Genomic DNA, 20,895 nt, shown 5'->3' with positions numbered 1-20,895 from the left:
ACAAACTTAACATCTATTAAACAATGTTTTCCTCTTAGTCTTTAAGAAGTTACCCTCCCCCTAAAATCCATGAATGAATTCCCAAGAAACTCCAACAACACCATGAAAACACAATAGGGGGGGGGGGGGGTGTAACACCATGCCGATGTCACATCCTCAAAAGGATCCAATGGCACAGAGCCCCAATACCAGACAGATATTACTTCACTAACTTCCCTGAAAAGTTTTTAGTCTGTTACCACTAAAGCAAACAATTTTTTGGGCCATTCACTGAAGTAATCAATTGTTGCAAATTTCACTTTTTTTAATAACTTTTACTTGTTTTTCAGTTTAGCTTCTTTCTGATTAACTTTCCCTCTATTTGTTGACTCAAATGTCCTTAATTCAGCCCTTGACGGCCAGTTGACACTTTTAATAAATAAAATGAGAACAAATCTCTCAAAATATCATTCTCCGTAGAGCGCTATACAAATGCTTTGTATTATTTATTATTATGCCGACGGGAAAAATTTGTCAACAATTGTGTTTTGTACAATATCAAGAAGAAGAGAAAACATGATCAAGAGGTGTTTTGGTACAAATTATCCTCATCGAAAAATACTCTTGACATTATCCGTATTTTACCTAAAGCTGTTTTTTTGTCTTGTTACAACAACAACAAAAACACCCTTCACTGAAAGGAACATATAACAAAAAAAGTAAAAGGAGAAATTAATACCTCGTCTTTTCTGGACAATAATTCCTTCATCTTTTGGTTATTGTCTCAAGGGGGCTAAAAAAAACACACAAATCTTTCCATTCCGCCTACTCATTAAATCATCCGCAGAAGAAGACCTGCCACGTATATGTAGATGATTTATTAGAATGAGATGCCACAATCAATGTTTATAAACACACCCACGTGTTCGCGCTGAACCCGTACGACTGAACGTAACCTTTTCCACGTAGACTTTACTCTTACGCTGATGACACCCGCAGCAATGTGTAGGCTGCACACGACCACGTCAATGAAAGAGCCACGACGTGTCAACAGAAAGAAAAAAAACCCAACCAACATCAAGTAGACTTGATCAGGTCCTTACAACACTACGGTTGTGAACTAGCCAGGCGTGATACTTCACGGAGACAATGAACGCGATTGCCTCTATGCCCCCGGTCATTGCCATGCCCTTGAATTGCTCCAGTAGAAATTAAAAATACCTCATGGGCTGCCCTTTAAAATAAACAAAGCCTACTACACTGTCTGGACACACAATGAAACTCATTTGAAGGCAGGTTAATAATAAACTTGACAATGAGTTGACTTGGGGAAGTCTAGCTTACCTTACTTGGATGGATTCTTTGGTTCTATGGAGTGCCATCTCCCTATGGGTGATAGATAAACCAGTCGCGTGACCCAAGAGAAACAGATCTCTGAGAAATAGAAATAGTAACAAAAAAGAAAAATCAAGCAACTTCGAGGAATAAAATATTCGCTGGAATTGATACTCAATATTTATATTCCACTGGGCGTATCGATTCTGATTAGTCGGATCTCATTGGGAATATAAAATAAATTGGAAAGGGAGAAACACTAAACGAATTTTAACGACAAAAACAGACCTGAACGGGACTATTTCCCGTCAAACGCTATACCATTACAGACCCTGCTGGATTGGCTGTTAAACAGAAATGAACAAATTCCTTTGAGGAGGATTTTGGGGGGAAAAGTGTTGTATCTGGGACAAATAAATAGTCAGTTAAAAATCTAGATATTCTGTGCCTTGGTGTTAGCCATCGAGGGGAGTCTAGATGTTTCTAAGGACACTCTTATTTAAATTTGAACATTAAAGGCACTGAACACTATTGGTAAATTACTAAACAATAATTGCTAGCATAAAAACTTACTTGATATCGAGCAGCAGAGGACTGCTGATAGTATAAAACATTGTAAGAATCGGCTCACGCCTGAAGCTTTTTTTCGTGCATTTAAAAGACACGCAGTTGTGCAACAAGGATATTTTGTCTTTCAATAATTTCTTGGAACTTTGATGACCGATAATTTAGGCCCAAATTTTCACAGATTTGTCACTTTGTGCGTACATGTATGTTGGGATACTCCGAGTGAGAAATCTAGTCTTGAACAATTACCAAAGGTGTCAAGTGCCTATAAAGTATATTACCACTATTTAAATCTTGTATACTGTTTTGATGAGTTAATCAATTCCTTAACACATTCATTTATTGCTTTGTGACAATGAAGAAAGAAAAAAAAGGACGCAGAGCGCTGTGTACAAACCAATACACTTTGTGGAATCGCTGAACTTATCAAATGATAGCAATAATAAAGACGTGTAATGCGCACCCTGCTGGGTGTTCAAAAAACAAACGAAACAAAACAAAAACAACTAAATTAGTCCTTGGAAAACCTTTGACATAAGATTTTGAGCGGAGATGTTAATTTTGCAGTACAAAGACAATAGATTCAAAGTAACTTTCTGCAGAGTCAGGGAGAGTTGGCAAGTCTGGGTATAGTTCACAATGTAAATTGATGTGTAAACAGTGAACGATGTTCCTTGACTAGCGGAGCAAAATGCCACCCAAAATGCTACAAAAAACAAAAAAATTTATGTCAAAATCAGTTGATGCTCAAAAATTATCATTTGCTACTTAAAGGCAGTGGACACTATTGGTAACTGTCAAAGACTAGCATGCACAGTTTGTGTATCTCAACAAATGCATAAAATAACAAACCTGTGAAAACTTGAGCTCAATCGGGCATCGAACTTGCAAGATAATAATGAAAAGAAAAAACACCCTTGTACAAGACGTTGTGTGCGTTTAGATGGTTGATTTTGAGACCTCAAGTTCTAAATCTGAGGTCTCAAAATCAAATTTGTGGAAAATTACTTCTTTCTCGAAAACTATGGCACTTCAGAGGGCGCCGTTTCTCACAATGTTTTATACTATTAACCTCTCACCATTATCTTCTTACCAATTAGTTTTAATTTTGAAATTATTTTGAGTAATTACCAATAGTGTCCACTGCCTTTAATATCAGCATTCAGTGTGCACAAAACATACACAGCGTAATTAAATAGCTATGCAAAATTGCTGGACAAAATGAAATCAACCCTAGAACAATATACTGAATGAAACTACATATAAATATCTTGTGTATAGACAAGCTTTTCTGTGTAAAGGTAGACTTCTTTCAAATTTCAAGAAAAACATCTTTTCAGTTTCATTTTCTGAAGGATTTGATATCAAACACTGGACCGAATGACTGAGCATGAAAGTGAAACTTCTCAGATCAAGTTCCAACAGCATACCATTCACGAACCAGCTATGGTTGGAATTCAGAGAAGAATATGTTCTGAACATAAAGGGCTTTCACCCAGCAGAACTGAACACAAATTAACGTAAACAATTCATATAGAATGCCAATTGTCATTTGTCATGATTCTTGTTCAACCATTTAAAGACAGTGGACGCTATTGGTAATTGTCAAAGACAAGTCTTCTCACTACATGTATATCAACACATGCATAAATTAACATACCTGTGAAAATGTGAGCTCAATTGCTCGTCGGAGTCGCGAGATAACTATGACAGAAAAGACACCCTGTCACACAAAGTTGTGTGCTTTTAGATGGTTGATTTCCAGATTTCAAATTCTAAACTTGAGGTCTCAAAATGCAAATTCGTGGAAAATAACTTCTTTCTCGAAAACTACGCAACTTCAGAGGGAGCCGTTTCTCACAATGTTTTATACTATCAACCTCTCCCCATTTCTCGTTACCAATTGAGGTTTTATGCTGATAAATATTTTGAGTAATTACCAATAGTGTTCACTGCCTTTAAGATGAGTTCCTACCTTGGAGATAGTAGTATGATGTGGAAAACAGTAGCCTCATAGGGGCTATTGAAAACAGCCGATGTTACAAACTTTCGATTTTCATTTCAAAATTGTTTTGACCAACCCACCCACCCCAAGTTTCGATGTTTAAATACTGAATGGCTTCATAATATAATCCATACACTGAAGAATAAAGTAATGCCTCAAATGAACCAGATACTTTAGATCAAAGGTCTCTGAGATCAGCCGTTTTCAATGGATTTTCTGGGCTTTATAGGCAAAGGACTTTGGTAGTATACAACATTAAAGAACAGCTCCTTCTGATGTAATGTTCTGCGGCTCGGCTTGCCACCCGATCAAAGTTATCTAATCACATCACTCCCATTCTCAAGCATCTACACTGGCTGCCTGTGAAGCAAAGACTCAAGTACAAGGTACTTTCCCATGGTTTTTAAAATCAGAATCAACCAGACACCAGTGTACTTGTCAGATCTGCTTGTGGAAAAGAGATCTTCCAGACCTGGCCTGTGTTCAGAAAGAGCCCAGCAGCTCCAGGAAACTAGAACTAGGAGGTCTTGGGGTGACAGGTCTTTCTATGCAGCAGCCCCACTTTTGTGGAATGCACTTCCCACATATAAATAATGTCAAATCTAGCAAAACTAAAGAATTGTTCCACGAGCATCTGAAAACATACCTCTTGAAGGAATCCAGCGATTAACTGTCATTTCCATACTTGTCATTATTTCGCTAATTACTGTTTCTAGTGGGGGGCTTTCCTTGTGCGCCTTGGGTGCCATTTTAGGCAGATATGTGCGCTTTATAAATCATTATAAATTATTATTATTATTATTATTACATTAACGTAGTTTTCAAGAAAGAAGTCATTTTCCACAAATTTGATTTTCAGACCTCAGAATTAGATATTGAGGTCCTGAAATGAGGTATCTTAAATAGCACACAACTTCGAGGGACAAGGGTGTTTGCTTTTTTTATTAAAATCTCACAACTTTGACGACCAATTGAGTTCAAATTTTCACAGGTTTGTCATGTTGTGCATTTGTTGAGATACATTAAGTGTGAAGACTAGTCTTTGACAATAACCAAAGTGCCCAGTGTCTTTAAAGCACTCATGCTACTCACAAGTAATGTCACTACACGTTTCACTTGTATAATGTCCCCATTATTACACCAACAGCAATTTGTTTTTCTTTTAAAATAAAAACAAAATAGTCTGGGAATTACCGAGAAATCAAGTTGAATAAAGGATGGGTTGTTTACGTCAACAACCAATTTGCCATCTGTTTACCTGCATACGCATTGCAAATGCCGTCAGTTGCAGAATTGAAATTCAATGACATTTGAAGGCTTTCTGAAGGTTTACATTTACTAAAAAAACCTGAGCCCTCAGGCAAAAAATACACACGAATTAAAACCAAAAACATGTTTTATTCATGTATTTTGGCTCCTTTCCCATAATTAGATATTGATTGGAATAGAAACGGTTAGATGTACTATTCACCGAACTGGAAATTAAAAAAAAAACATCTCTTGGAAAAATACGCAATGAAGGTTAACAAACCAGTGACAACCTGGCAGAGACTGGTACACAACTGGGAAACTCATTTAACATGAACTCCCTTATAAAAAAAAACCCACATATGCGAAAATGAAAATGAATACACAGAAATATAATAACACCTAATCGCCGGACGATTCTTGGAATAACAAGTTGATTTTAGATTGAGTGCTGTATATGGACACGTGAGTTGGTACATCACGCATTGGATTTATTGTCTACTTGGAATATTTGGAGCACTTTTAAGCCAGGTGTTTGATAGCGTGTATGTGCGTGTGCGTGGGGGGGGGGGGGGTAAATTGCTTCCCCAATTACTCAAAATAGACCCCTTGCGTTTGTTTACGTGTTTATTTGCCAAGTTCCCTTGATAGGAAGGTCATCTAAACGAACAAACAAACAAACAAATAAACAAACAAACAAATATACACAAGTAGGTTTTTTTCTTTGTTTTTACCTTCACCCACAGTTCCACTTTTGTTTTTTTTATCAATAAATGGCCTATGTTATGCTTAGTACTACCTTGTGAAACTACCGAATGGGTTCGAATCCCACTCAAATAAGAAAAGCCTGTGTATTTGTTTAAATCTTCACAGGACTACAAAAACAAATACACAGTGCTTCACACAAATCGGTGTAAGGGTAAAACCAAAGAATATTCTTTTATCTCTGTCGCAAATTCTTCATCTTTTAAAATACCGACCATGTGTTGTGTTTTTTTAAACCAAATAAATTCAACAAAAGGAGTCCACCATAAGGCAGAAATTTTTTTTTTTAAAAATCCACGGTCGCGTTTTTTTTTTTTCTTCTTTTTTTTTCAAAATGGTGTTTACATTTTTTTTTTAAATACAATTGGGGATAAGATCAACCTAAAATGTGTGGATTTTTTTTTTCTCCTCTGATCTGACGTAGGCCCTATTTTACCGACCGACCGACCCTCCCTGATTTTTTTAGCCTAAATATACATTCTTTTCTTTCATTTAAATTCTGGATTATTATTCAAAGTGGTTCTATTGTGGTTGAACCACGACCACACAACAGCGCATAGCCAGATAGGTATTTGAGGTTCATACAGATATTGGGCCGACACCAATTAGATGGATTTATGCAAATTTTATGCAATGAGGGGGCGGCAGATTCCCTGTGAGTGTAGAATCAATCAATATGGATTAACGTCTAAGTAGGGATTTGTATCCAGAAAGGACACCAGACAAGAATGCAACAACAACGTTGATATGTAATTTGTGAAAACAGATTGGCAACATTTTGTCAAATTGAGTGTGTTTCATGTAAACACCCTTAATTGTTTGACTTGAATCAGAGATTTTTTCTTTTCTTAAGAGGTCTTTAGCCAGGCTAAGTTGTGTTTTTGTGTTTGTTGAATAAATAAATGGTTTATTTAAAGGCAGTGGACACTAGCCCGCGCGCATACACACAACCCACGCGTAGCAGACTCTTGACAAAGTTTTTTTTTTTAATATTTCAAACCTCAAATTTTTAATTGTCAAACTGTCTGTAATTGTATTTTGTTGACGTTTTTTAACAAAAGGGCATTTATAAATGGGAATAAAAGAGTATTGACTCGTTCTTAAACGTCCGTTTAAAACCTTGCAGGGTTGTTGCCGTGCACAACGCACGGCAATTCGACCCTGCCGGCTTTACGGCCGTGTAAGAACTCGTCGCTACCCTTTTATTCCCTTATTAAGCACCACTGCAACTCTTTGTAATGTATAATCATTCTTGAAATGATTCCGTTCTAAGGAATGTTGCTTCAGAAAAAGGGACTAAAAAACGTTTCTGCATGAAATGTCTCTCAGATTGTGTACTACGGATTGTTCTTCCTCAGCATGGACATAACGACTACAGATTTTTAGTGAAAACTCAACAACGCTGCCGCCTTTTTAACTGAAGTTTTCACAGGTTAGTTTTAATGTATATCTACATTTGGTTTGGAATCAAATCAATAATCGAGCGGTATACGCTCGGTATACGCTGCCTAATTAGGCATTTCATTGTCAAAAGAAAACTATAAAACAGGCATCCCAAAAAATTTCATTGAAAAAAAAAACAAATGGCTTCAAAGAAAACAATTAAACAATTGAAGGTCATTATCACGTCTTAGGTGCCTCATTAATTTCTCGTGACGCACTTGATTTCTTATCTGACGAATCTTGACAGATAAAGTTGTTTCGAAACGAACAGTAGGCCTATACAAAATGTTTGCAAAATACAGGGAAAATGTTTTAAAAGCATGATATCTTTTTGCCAATGGATGGGATCCCAACAATAATTAATTTTAAGCTTGTTTTAAAGGCACCGGACACTATTGGTAATTACTCAAAATAATTGTTAGCATAAAAATTTACTTGGTAACAAGCAATGGGGAGCTGTAGATAGTATAAAACATTGTGAGAAACGGCTCCCTCTGAAGTAACGTAGTTTTCGAGAAAGGAGTAATTTTCCATTACAATATTTGAATTTGATTTCGAGACCTCAGAATTAAAATTGAAGGTCCAGAAATCAAGCATCTGAAAGCACACAACTTTGTGTGACAAGGTTGTTTTTTGTTTTTTCTTCCATTATTATCTTGCAACGTTGACGACCAATTGAGTTCAAATTTTCACAGGTTTGTAATTTTGTGCATATATGTTGAGATACACCAAGTGAGAAGACTGGTCTTTGACAATTACCAATAGTGCCCAGTGTCTTTAACTGTTTATCATTGGGGGATTTGTTTGTGAAAGCTTCTGAACTTTCTCAAATCTATTGAAGCTATTTAAACTTAAATTGAAATTTTCAGGTCAAAAAATCGGCCAAATATATTAGACCTATTGTGAACCTCTGGGTTTTTGGGACCAGCCAATTGTTTTAATTCTAAATGTAGATGTACACAATTAAATTAACATATGAACATTGTCTTTCAAAAGGTGGTCAGGTTTTTGAGATATCGCCCAAAATCCAGGGCGATTATGCCCACCCAGGATCAATTTTAGAAGTGTTACGCGGCAGCGCTTCTTGAATAAAAAATTTGGGACATAATCTTTTTTTATAAAAACCACATTACTTCGAAGTGAAATGTTTCACAAAATGCTTTATACTATCAAACGCTGCTGTAGGCTTGTTACTTAAGGTTTTTATCGCCATTCATTTTTAAGAGTGATTACCAAACGTACACCATCCAGTGTGAGCAGTTTACTATCAACAGCTCTCCATTCCTCGTTATCAAGTAAGTTGTTATGCTAAAAATTATTTTGAGTAATTACCAATAGTGTATAGTGCCTAAAATAGAACTACTGTTCAAACAACAGTGGCTGATATGATACCAAACAAGTCTGTCAGACTATAACAAGGACTGCAAAGATATACGAGGAGTGAATGCACTTATACTTGTCATAAAATATTAAATTACATATCGTCCAGACAGGATTACAAATTATTCCGCCAACTGAGACAGACTGCTGGAAGTACACAGCAGTAAGCGTAAATCAATTAGCAGACTAAACATGCAATATTCAATAAGCAAAAGCTCGTATACATGCGCAGCGTAGTGTTTTTGAGTGGTCGTGATGACAGGAAAATTTACACCAAGGCGTTAATATTCGTCTGAACATAACATTCAATTTGTGTAGTACCAACGTTATAACAGCTGGACAAAAGGTCATGCAAATGCAGGTCAAATGTTTGTCATACCAAAACTAACAACAACAACAACCCACAAAAAGCTGTGCACACATTTTGTACTGGCATTGGGAGAGAGCATCAAAACAAAGGGTACAAACAAAATGATAGTCTTTATCCCTGATGGAAGTTAAAGGCAGTGGACACTATTGGTAATTACTCAAAATAATTGTCAGCATAAAACCTCACTTGGTAATGAGTAATGGGGAGAGGTTGATAGTATAAAACATTGTGAGAAACAGCTCCCTCTGAAGTGACGTAGTTTTTGAGAAAGAAGTAATTTTCCATGAGTTTGATTGCGAGACCTCAAGTTTAGAATTTGAGGTCTCGAAATCAAGCATCTGAAAGTACACAACTTCTTGTGACAAGGGTGTTTTTTTTCTTTCAACAGAAAAACCCTACAACCCCCCCCCCCCCTCTCCGAGACTTATCATGATATCTATATCTCATAAAATGCCCGATTGTAAATGTATAATTAAACGCCCAACACAAATTTGACTCAACTGATATAACTGCTGAGTCAATAAAATCTAGTTCAATGCAGTAACCTTATTACATACTGACCCCTACTACTAAATAGTTAGGTAACAAAGTCAACCCCCCCCCCCCCCACCCCATTTGATACCAGATCTACCGCGATAAGACTTCCACCAGCTAATACCTATTACCGAAGCGCCATTGTTTCACAACCAGACTAATGAGGTGTTGTAATAGAACTAAACTGATTTTTGTGCTTGGTTTTTTTTCTTCGTTTTTTGTTTCCATGAAGAAAAGTTATATAGTTTTTTGCATAAAGGAAAATTATCTAGTAGTTTTGGAACTATGATCAGGGCTGAAGTTCATAAAGCTGCTTTAAAAGTGAGCAATTTATTAAGCATCAAAACAAAATTCTTATTGGAAAAGAGTAACCAGCTAAAATATCCTGTTTTGTGCACATTTTGTGACTTGATCCCTTCTTACTTTTGCTAAGAAATTTTTTTAAGCGAGTGGGATGCATTTCTACAAAGCAGCCAAACAGAAAGTGTTTAAAAACCACTCTGCTAAGGAACTAGGCACAGGAATCCTGGAATAAATTTTGTGTGAGTGACTTTTTTTTTTTTTTGGGGGGGGGGGGGGCAGTCAGAAACCATTTAACCTGCAAGCGTGGAGGTAGCTGCAAGTTTCTGCTGTATAGCCATGGATCACACCAAAGTTCCCTGATACAACCTGGATGCAGCAGCAGAGATATCACCTTCAGTGGATGTGTTTTTATTTCAAAAATCAAGTACAAATTAACCACAAGGGGAACTGACAGTCAAAAAGGTCTGCATATTTGGTACTTGGCTTCAGTTATCTGCTGACTGCATGAAAAGGACACACCCAAAGTGCCATTTCAAGGGTGTATACTGTGTACTGTGTACACACATAGTCTTTTTTCCTGGTTCTCTTTGAATTTCATTTCATTTTCATTTCATTTTATTTGCCAGCAAACATGAAAAAAACACAAACATGTATATAAAAATTGCACATCAAAGATTTACAAGAAAAAGCAATACAATGGTTATAGAAAGAGAACAGCTAAAAATATGCAAAAACACTAGCAAATTACTGAGAAACCTGGCCTGGCCGCGGGCAGATATAAGGATTGTGTAGGAAACACCTCCAGTGGGGGTGGAACACAAAACACTACAGACGAAACAAAAGACAAGAACCCTGGCAGGGAAAGCCAATAGCGACAAAAAGTCACTTTCAAAGCGGCTGACCTTTTGGTTCGGGACAATAACGAGAATTAACAAGACACACCCTCCACAGGAGGAATACGTATTACCCACCAGCCAAGCCAGGCAACTCATATATAAAAGACAAGCAAGAAAAAAACAAAAAGCATTTAAAAAATTTTTTTTTTAAATGTGGACCTGCCAGCTGATTTCTTTAAAATGCTTTTTGATTCCTCTAACAAAACCAGGAAGGCTAGTTAAAAGTTGATCCCTAACATGGGAGGGTAAACTGTCAAAGTAGACAGGAAATCTGTTAAAAACAGTACATTTAAAAGCATCAGTTCTAGCATAAGTATGATGAAATTTAAGAGTGTCAGAATGGCGAGCATTAATTGTAATAAAATTGAAAGGATCAACATCATACACCCTATATAGACACTTGGCAACATAGGCAATGGCAAAGTAATTATATCTATTCTCCAAAGAGGTAAGCCCAAGCCTTTGAAGGCGTTCATTGTAAGGCAACTCGCCTCTAGGTGCAGGCAGACAAGTACGCGGTAAGCGCTTTTGAATCTTTTCAAGATCTTTCAGATGACCAGACTGGTGTGGAATCCAAGCTGGAGCCCCGTACTCCAGAATGAATGATTATAGGTGGGTTCGATCACTTTGATGTGAGACTCTGTGTGTACATTAGTTCACCCTCTATACACACAAGGCAGTGCCAAATTTGAGGTCCCCAGCAAAAATTCCTCAAAGTTCCCATTCTTGGTATTGATGCCTCACTCATTTTTCGCTTAGCAGAGAAATTTGCTAAGCAGTAAATTCTGCCCAGGCCCTGCCCAATTAATAGAAAACCAAGACAAGGATAAAAACACAATTAGTATCAGTCCCTGAAACCATAAAGCAAGGATCAGACTTGAAGTCAACATCATTGCAAAGCTTCTTTACGCAAGTTTGTCGTGTAAGGCTTTTATGAGAAAGTTTAAAAGGGCACTTGTGAGGGCAGCTCAAGGGGTAATAGCTGAGTAGGTACCAGGGTAGTCATTAATCAAACACGCCATCATAATATTGAATTGGATAAGTTTTTTTTTTTTTTGTTTTTTTGGGGGGGGGGTTTCCCTTTATTGTTCCACTTGACTGCTAGTGCCTTTAAGACACTGGACACTATTGGTAATTGTCAAAGACCAGTCTTCTCGTTTGGTGTATCTCAACATATGCATAACATAACAAACCTGTGAAAATTTGAGCTCAATCGGTCGTCAAAGTTGCGAGATAATAATGAAAGAAAAAAAACATCCTTGTTACACAAAGTTGTGTGCTTTCAGATGCTTGATTTCAAGACCTCAAATTCTAAATTTGAGGTCTCAAAATCAAATTCGTGGAAAATTACTTCTTTCTCGAAAACTACGTCACTTCAGAGGGAGCCGTTTCACACAATGTTTTATACTATCAACCTCTCCCCATTACTCGGTACCAATTAAGGTTTTATGCTCATAATTATTTTGAGTAATTACCAATAGCGTCCACTGCCTTTAACACTGCAAATAATCACTGGAACTACCACTGGCAGAGTCAAGCACTTTTCGCACTTGGTCTAAAGCTTATTAAGATTTACTTTAAATGGAAAATTAAACGGCAAGAAACAGTTAACTAGTTTATTTCTAAAATAGTTTTTGATAGAGATATAACACATGTTAGGAATCATTTTACCTTAATGACACTGGTAATTGTCAAAGACCAGTCTTCTCACTTGGTGTGTCTCAACATATGCATAAAATAACAAACCTGTGAAAATTTTAGCTCAATCGGTCGTCGAAGTTGCGAGATATTAATGAAAAAAAAAACACCCTTGTCGCACCATGGTCACACAAAGTTTGGTGCTTTCAGATGCTTGATTTCGAGACCTAAAATTCTAAATCTGAGGTCTCAAAATCAAATTCGTGGAAAATCACTACGTCACTTCAGAGGGAGCTGTTTCTCACAATGTTTTACACTATCAACCTCTCCCCATTACTCCTAACCAAGAAAGGTTTTATGATAATAATTATTTTGAGTAACTACCAACAGTGTCCACTGCCTTTTAAGTAGTGTGATTTGGGAATGTACCAGAATTTCCCCCAAAAATTTGAATCGTAGAAACATTATTGTCAGACACGTTTTTCAGACTGTGTATTCCAATTAAAAGGATTATAATACAATACCACCTTTTGAAAAGACATTTTCAAAGTTTAGTCTCATTAATACATGTACATTCGTATAGGATTGAAATTGTTCTAAACCATAGGATGTTCCCTTTCAAATTCTGAAGCTGCGCATTGACAAACTTCCTACTCCTAAAAGTTCAGCAAATACAGGAAAGAGAGAAAACAGGTTTTGTAAAAATAAATTTCTGGCCAGCGACAGTTTCCAGGTTCCAAGACCTCTGGTACGGAGTTCTTGAAATTTGAACCCTCCTTTTTGAACTATCGGAAAGAGTCAGAATATTCTGTTTTATGGGTGATACTCAGCAGAATTTAAAGATATTTATAAGACTCAAACGCAACATCGTTTTTTCAAAAACAATTTTCAAGATATTATACTCAAGAAAAAAAACGGGGAAAAAACAGAATTGTCCTGCCTTGAGTTTACACTCAAATTACTCGCCTCAGCGGTCCAGTGTCAACTTGTAATAATAATAATAATAATGGCTTCTTATATCGCTCAGGTCCGTCACGCAGTGACACTCATGGCGCTCCAACATTATTAACCTGGCCACTGAGCCTTAATTCATTCCTTAAACCATCTCAGCTTCATGGGGAGTATACAGTCTAGTGCAACAAATGCACTACTCGGCTAAATCAATCACAAGAACCATCTCTGACCTCACAGGTACCCATTTACCCCTGGGTAACTTCTTGCCCTGCTAACATTCTACTTCCCAGGTCTCTTCTGAAGACCACATATTGAACCTTTTGCTTTTTTGTCTAGACTTCAACTTGACAGTGGTGGGCTTACTACAGCCTTGTGTGGGTAGAGACTAGACTTAGAAGCTGGTACCTTCATCTATTAAAATAGCGGGCGAACCGGACATCCGAAACATAGATCTACATTTCTGGTTCAGTGGCTATTGCGAAAAATAGAATCCCGTTATATTTTAGCGTTCGCAAGTAAAACATTTTGATCTTAAAGTTCTGTTTAAAAAACTAAGTGTTTCTATTAATAATGGTGTGTACTGGTTATCAATCAATCCTATTAATAGATCTCTAATTTTGATTCAGTGGACACTGCTAAAAATAAGACTCCCGTTAGGCCTATGTTTTAGCCTCAAACAGTTTTATTTTAAAGTTGGGTTAAAAAAAAACTTTGTTTAGGTTTGTCAATTGATAAGGGTGTGTATGAGTTATTAATAAATGCTATTTATGGATCAGCTTGTGGATTTAGTTTTTAAACAGAATCCTCTAATGCTCTTATGCTGCATTTTAGAGTGTTTAATGTATAGTATATAAATGTGTACTTTTTATGAGCTAGGTCTGTGCTCGTTTAATAGTTTTGCTTTTTTTTGTACCAAGAATTAAAATGAAAAATAAAAATAAATAAATCCTGAACCTGAACATCTAATCAAAGTTCTGTTTAAAAAAACAAAACAAAAAACATCTAACTTTCATTTGGTAAAACCAGCCTATTAGACTTTTTTTTAGGTATGGCATACGGAGGAGTGTTCTGTTTGGTTTGGTTGTATACAGACAAATTTACCCAAATCTTACAGTGTTGTAGTATTGTGTCCACCCTATCTCAAAATGGCCTATTGATTAGGGTGCTTTGGATATTAGAAATGTAAACATGCTAAAAAACTGATAACAAATAATCACACAGTTGGGAAATATATGTGGGTGGATAACTCTATGATAATCGGTATGCTGTGAGAGGGGATTCGCCCCGGCAGCTGTTAGTGATAGTAGACATGCTGACCTCTGTTTAACCGGGGCATACTGTGAAGAACATCGATCCGGTACATAAATACATGCATGAAAACTATAACATATGTTGTTATTTGTTTAATCCGTTTCCGTTTCCTGTCGCTTTGTGCGTATTTTAGTTGCACACAAGATAACAAATCTCACTTTAAGCTGTTTAATTTCTCCCGCTATTGTGTGGATTTATTCGGTCAAAAATATCCCAAATACCACAAAGGTGACTGTCGACTATAATACCATCACTAAGAAATGTAACCCCGCCCACACAAATAACACTTAGTTCACAAACTGAAGTGGCACATGTCTCTTGTTCACCAACAGAGGGAGCCCTACTCAAATTATGGGCCAAACATTGTCTATTTCAAGGTTCATCCTCATGGCTCTTTTTATACTGGTGTAAATAATAATTTGCTAGCAGTCAGTGCAAACCAAAAATGTAAGCTAGCAAAATCTCTTCAAAACACTACTTACCTTGCCAATATCAACTCCCTTCCATAACCCCCCCCCCCCCCCGGCAAAAAAAACCCCAACAAAAACATGCAAAAACTGAACAAATAAACGGCCCACACATAGCATCACTTTAGGGCAAACTACAAAACACACTGCACATAGTGTCAACAGAGGGCGGTATGACAGAAGCATGGTTCCAGCACAAACGCTCAACCACAGACATCTGGGCCAGTTGATCATGCTAATTAATATACTATGTTAGTAGCTTGATTCCAGGGCCTGTTTATTATGCTGGGTGGAACCAGTTCAAAAACAAAAATGTTCTCAAATGAACCCTTGGTTTTGACCATCAATGGTTCAAACATGCACATAATTACGAGACTTCTCAGCCAATGACTTTTTGAGCCCTTGGCATCATTTTTAAGGGCTCTCGTTTAGCCTTTTTGAGATTTTGTGGTTATGATGCTTGTTCTTAATTTTCTTCACTTCAAGTTTCTCTTAATTTTTCCAGCAAGATAAAATATATTGATCATAGATAGATTGCTCTTTACAAATGTTGAATTAGGTCAGGGGAATGACTCAATAATATGCCTTTAGCCCATCCCAGCAACTCTTGGATGAGGTTCTATTAGTAAATCAACCAAAGTTTGAGATATAATGGGAATTTTGTGAGTTTGAGTTTTTAGTCAAAAATATGAAAAATGTGCCAAGCCGGTGTCGCATGCAATTATGTCCTCTATGCAATATTATCCGGAGGACATTGTTGAATATGCAATAATGTCCGCCCGGACGCTGCTGCATAATGCAATTGTGTCCGCCCGGACACATTTGCATATGCAGTTGTGTCCGCCCCTTGCAAAACCGTCCATGCAGTATATTAAACGCCCTTGGTCTACGAAACACGTTCGCGATTATTTTACAAGCATAAGTGCATGTCATGAATGACATGGGAAATGTTCGGCTATTGGGTATTCGCTGCAAACATAAAATATAATATTCATGCTGCATGTATGTAGGCTTGCTTACGAGCGCACATACATGTACAGTCATGTGCATGTCCGCCGGACGTTTTTTGCATAGCCCCGGAGAGTTTGCATATGCAAAAGAGTCCGGAGCGCAAAGTTTTGCATGGCGGACACAATTGCATCTGCTACCGGCATGGGAATATTTTCAGATTTGAGATCAAACAATTTTCGGTGATTTTATGGTTTCAAATGATACAGAGTACACTACTGAAGACATTTCATCAGTGCGGACTTAGTAAATCAACCAGAGGTTGAGATATAATGAGAGTTTTGTAAAGTTGAGTTTTCATTCAAAAATCTGAAAAATGTGCCAAGCTGGTGTCGCATGCAATTATGTCCTCTATGCAATATTATCCGCCGGACGGTTTTGCATATGCAATCTTGTCCGCCCGCACGCTATTGCATAATGCAAATGTGTCCACGGGGACACATTTTCATATGCAGTTGTGTCCGCCCTGTGCAAAACCGTCCATGCAGTTATATTAAATGCCCTTGGTCGACGGAACGCGTTCGCCATTTTCGCCATGTAAAACTTGTGCATGTCATGAATGACATGGGAAATGTTCGGCTGTTGGGTATTCGCATAATGCATTCTTGTCCGCAATCTGCTGTGTGTACGCAAGACGCTTGACGCGCAAATCTTGTGTTGTGTTTGCGTGTTAATGCTGTGCAGTCAAGATACGGTGACCAAGAATTCATGTGCTTGCATCATGAGTCTTGTACGCGAATGTTCGCGTACTCTGGCAACAGACAACACTGTGAGAAAATTATCAAAACCGGAATTTGTTGACGTTGGGAGCTGCATTATTTCACGAAAAGGACGGATTTGTGAGGAATATATGAGGACCAAAACCCACCGCAGAAAAATGTATGCCGCCATGGAATGTGAACCTGTTGGAATTAGTGGCTTGTTGCAGGTAAGATTTGAGTTATAAAGCTTTGAAATTTTTTCGCCCTAGAACGGGCCTTAATAGATAGGACTCTGTATCTGTGTGCACAGAGGAAGAGTCCTAATAGGGCTAGGTAAGCCTAACATTTTGTGCTTTGAAAGCAGCTCAATGAAGTTCGGCCCCGGGTCCCTTTCACAAAGTTTGACCTAACTTAGGACTAGTCCTAGGAGATAAGACTAGGATCGAACTCAGCTAAGATTGATTCTAAGAACTAGTCTTAATTACATGTATGATATAAAGCGTAACGATCTCTTGAACGAGGCTCGATCTTCTCGCGTGAAGGCTGTTTTACATAGATAATGCTTGAAACGGTCGTCGGGAATTACACACTTACTGAAATTTCAAGATGGCTGGTGGCGAGTTGATGCCATACTTTTTTTTTGCTCGAGTTAAGACACAAGTCAAACAGTTATTACTTTGAACTTTAAAGGCCTATCCTCAAGATGATCAAGGAATATTTACCTGTGATGGAGGTTGTATCTGTTGACCAACCCTTTCTAACAGTTGGGTGATCGCAAGCTGCGTGAATCTTCTCCAGACTTCTTCATCAGTGCATGGTGGCTCTATGGTCAAGGAGTGTATCCAACAAGATTTGCCTGTCCCGAAACAGTCTTTCTCTTCTCAAAGCCAGTCTTGCTTCATAGTCCGCCATTAGCATGAGCGCCATAGTTAATCAAGAGCAGAAGACCTATGGAATAAATTCAAACTTTTTTTTAATTATAAATTCAATAGTTAAGATGACTCTTACACCAGGCCTAGTTGCTCATAAGTGACCTGCCGGACTGTGTTTCATCTGAAATTTGCCTTTTCGCAGATGATTGTCTTTTATACCGGCCCATCAGATACCAGTACGATGTCACTACTCTCCAGCAGGACCTCACCAACCTCCAAAAATGTCCTTCAACCCCAGCAAATGCTAGGTACTTCGCATCACCAACAAGAGAAAAAACATCATTAAAGCGTGATACATCATGCATGGGTCAACCCTCCGCCTAGTCGACGAAGCTAAGTGTCACAATCCAAAGTAAATTGAGCTGGAAGCCCCATTTTCAATAATATCACTAAAAGGGAAAACAGCACCCTTGGCTTTTCTTGAGGAACCACCAAGATCGCAGAGAGTACCAGTTTGTACACTCTTTGTGGTTCCAAGACGCGTGGATATGTTTTGTACACAAAGCACGGACCGTTACGTCGTGACCTCGCAAGGCGTCGGGGACAGCGGCATTTATAGTAGTGGTAAAACGGAATAGATGGGGACTGAATAAGGGTCTGAATTTTAAAATGTTAACAATTTTTGAGATTGCGGAGTGGACTTTCTGGACCAACTTCTAGGTCAATGAGAGTTCAAAGAACACATAGAGCCAAATTTTGGCTAGTTGCGATAATGTAACCCTCCTCCCGACAGCTGCAGGCCGGAGGGTTACGAGATTCTCTCGAGCGGCAAATGACACTCTGGTCCAACACGTATAATTTTGACAGGTAGTCACCAGATTTGCCACATTTTTACCACTTTCAAAAATCACAACTAAATTTTGGCTAGATTTCAATTAAAAAAGAAGAAGAGATTTGACCTCAAATCGAATTGCCAAAACCCCCAAAACCCTAACCGTTTGTTGTGTTGAGAGACATGTTGGTCTATATGAGGTTATTGGAGACAATGGCAGAACAAACCTCAGTCATAGCATAGTTCTAGGAGTAGGCAGGGGGGGGGGGGGCAATGAGATATGGCCGGGATTGTTACAGCACTAGCAGGAGTGGTAAACAGTAGTAGTTGTTTTGATAATGTTGTCTATATTTACAATGTTAAATTTTTAATATATTTATTTGTACAGTCACACCAATTTGGCCCTTGGCCTTGGGCCACGATTTGTGAGTTTGTAATAAAACAAAATAGTTAAAAAATAATAACATTAAACATAGAAATGTTGGGCGCGATCGGCCAATCTGCGCGATCGGTCGATCGCGCTGCGCTATTGAAAGATCTATTGGTCGCGCAGCAATCGGTCGATCGCGCAACAATTGGTCTATCACGCAACAATCGGTAAATAGCGCAATGAAAATCTTTGCGCACTTAATCGATCGCGCTACAAGTAATTTTTTTACGAGATCAGCCGATCAGCCGATGTGCAGGAAAGGCTTTGTGCGATCTACCGATTGTGCAGGAAAAGTTTTGCGCAATCTACGGATTGTGAAGGAATTGATTTTCGCGATCGACCGATCGTGCAGGAAAAGTTTTTCGCGATCGTGCGATCGTGCAGGAATGGTTTTTGCGAGTTCGACCGATCATGCAGGAATGCGCTATCGGCCATTGTACACGAATGGTTTTGCACAAATCGACCTGTCGTGCAGGTAAACCATTCCTAGGGCGATTTCTCAAAGCAATACAATTTATTGCAAGACAAATTTTCAGTATCACCATAGGGATAGTGATTTGTATTGTGACATCACACTTTACTTAGCAACTACGATTGATTTGCAGTTACGATCAATCTAAGATCTTTGTGAAATCGGCCCCTGCTTAATCGGTCGATCGCGCAAAACCATTCCTGCACAATCGGCCGATCGAGCAAAACCATTCCTGCACAATCGGTCGATCGCGCAACACCATTCCTGCACAATCAGCTGATCGCGCCGAGCCATTCCCGCACGATCGGTTGATCGTGCATGTTCATTGCCAAATGTTGTGCAATCGACTGATTGTTGGGCGATCGACCGATTGATGCGTGAGCGACCGATTGTTTCGTGATCGACCGATTGCTGCGCGACCAATACATCTTTCAATAGCGCAGCGCGATCGGTTGATAGCGCCCAACAGAAATAAATAAAAACAAAGTTATTTAAACAAATTTCTAAATCTAGGTAGGTACAGCCGAAATTTGTGACAATTTCCTTTCTCCTGGCCCCGGTCAAGAAGTAAATTACTCTGTGCCTGTGCATGTTGAGTACTAAGAATTGGGGGGGGGGGGAGGGGAGTGACTAAAAAAAGGTGTTATATACACGATTTTATCACAATAGACACAACAGTCATTCGATTTAGAGTTTTTTGGGGGGGACTACCGTCACCGATAAAAATAGAAGAAAAAAATTACAATACAACTTTCACAAGTTTTTGTAAACAATCCAACACACAATGCACTTAATAAAAACACCAAATACAAAAGTAAAAGTAACTTTCCTACCTTGAGACAATGTATGGCGTTAAAACGAGCAGCAAAATCACAAATTTCAATGAATTCCTCGCTCCTTCAGAATTCTACCTCCATGTTCAGATCGTCAAATACAAACGAGCTCCTCCGAAAAAAACACTGAAATTCCGCACGTGCACACTTTAACGACATCCAGACGTCATTCGATCATATTGTGTTGCGTTACACGGTGAATAAATCGTAAACAAAGCACCAGACTGATTCTTGTTTACAAATGTGTGTTTTGAGCGCTGGTGGCGCTATACGATGAATCATACTGGGGGGCGGGAGGGCCCGGGGAATACCGGTAACACTCTACCATTCAACCAACCTGTGAAACTTTCATCAATTTAAGTGAAATGAAAACGTTTACATGGATACAACTTTTGAAATGATTTTTGTTCCTATTTACGTCAGGCTTATTTTGATATCCTGTGGTTGAAAAATGCAAAAACCGATTTCCTTTGATTTTTGACAACAGTTATTTTAGAAAGATATGGTTCACATGAAGATTGGTACTCCATCAAATTTACCAACCCCTTGTTT

The 20,895-nt window shown here is 38.2% G+C and overlaps 1 long non-coding RNA gene across 1 annotated transcript; it reads right to left on the bottom strand.

The window, feature by feature from the left end:
* Nucleotides 1–1,293: 1,293 nt before the first annotated feature.
* LOC117307308 lies at nt 1,294–20,446 on the bottom strand. The gene is made up of 3 exons (XR_004521069.1): nt 20,344–20,446; nt 17,627–17,852; nt 1,294–1,413 (listed from the first exon to the last, which is right to left on the bottom strand). It is a non-coding gene; the product is annotated as an uncharacterized LOC117307308 (long non-coding RNA).
* Between the last annotated feature and the right edge of the window lie 449 nt (nt 20,447–20,895).

The sequence above is a fragment of the Asterias rubens genome, chromosome 2 (genome assembly GCF_902459465.1).
Source record: "Asterias rubens chromosome 2, eAstRub1.3, whole genome shotgun sequence".
NCBI lineage: Eukaryota > Metazoa > Echinodermata > Asteroidea > Forcipulatida > Asteriidae > Asterias > Asterias rubens.
The sequence above is the reverse complement of the archived record's forward strand: the minus strand, read 5'-3'. Positions and strand labels throughout refer to the sequence as shown.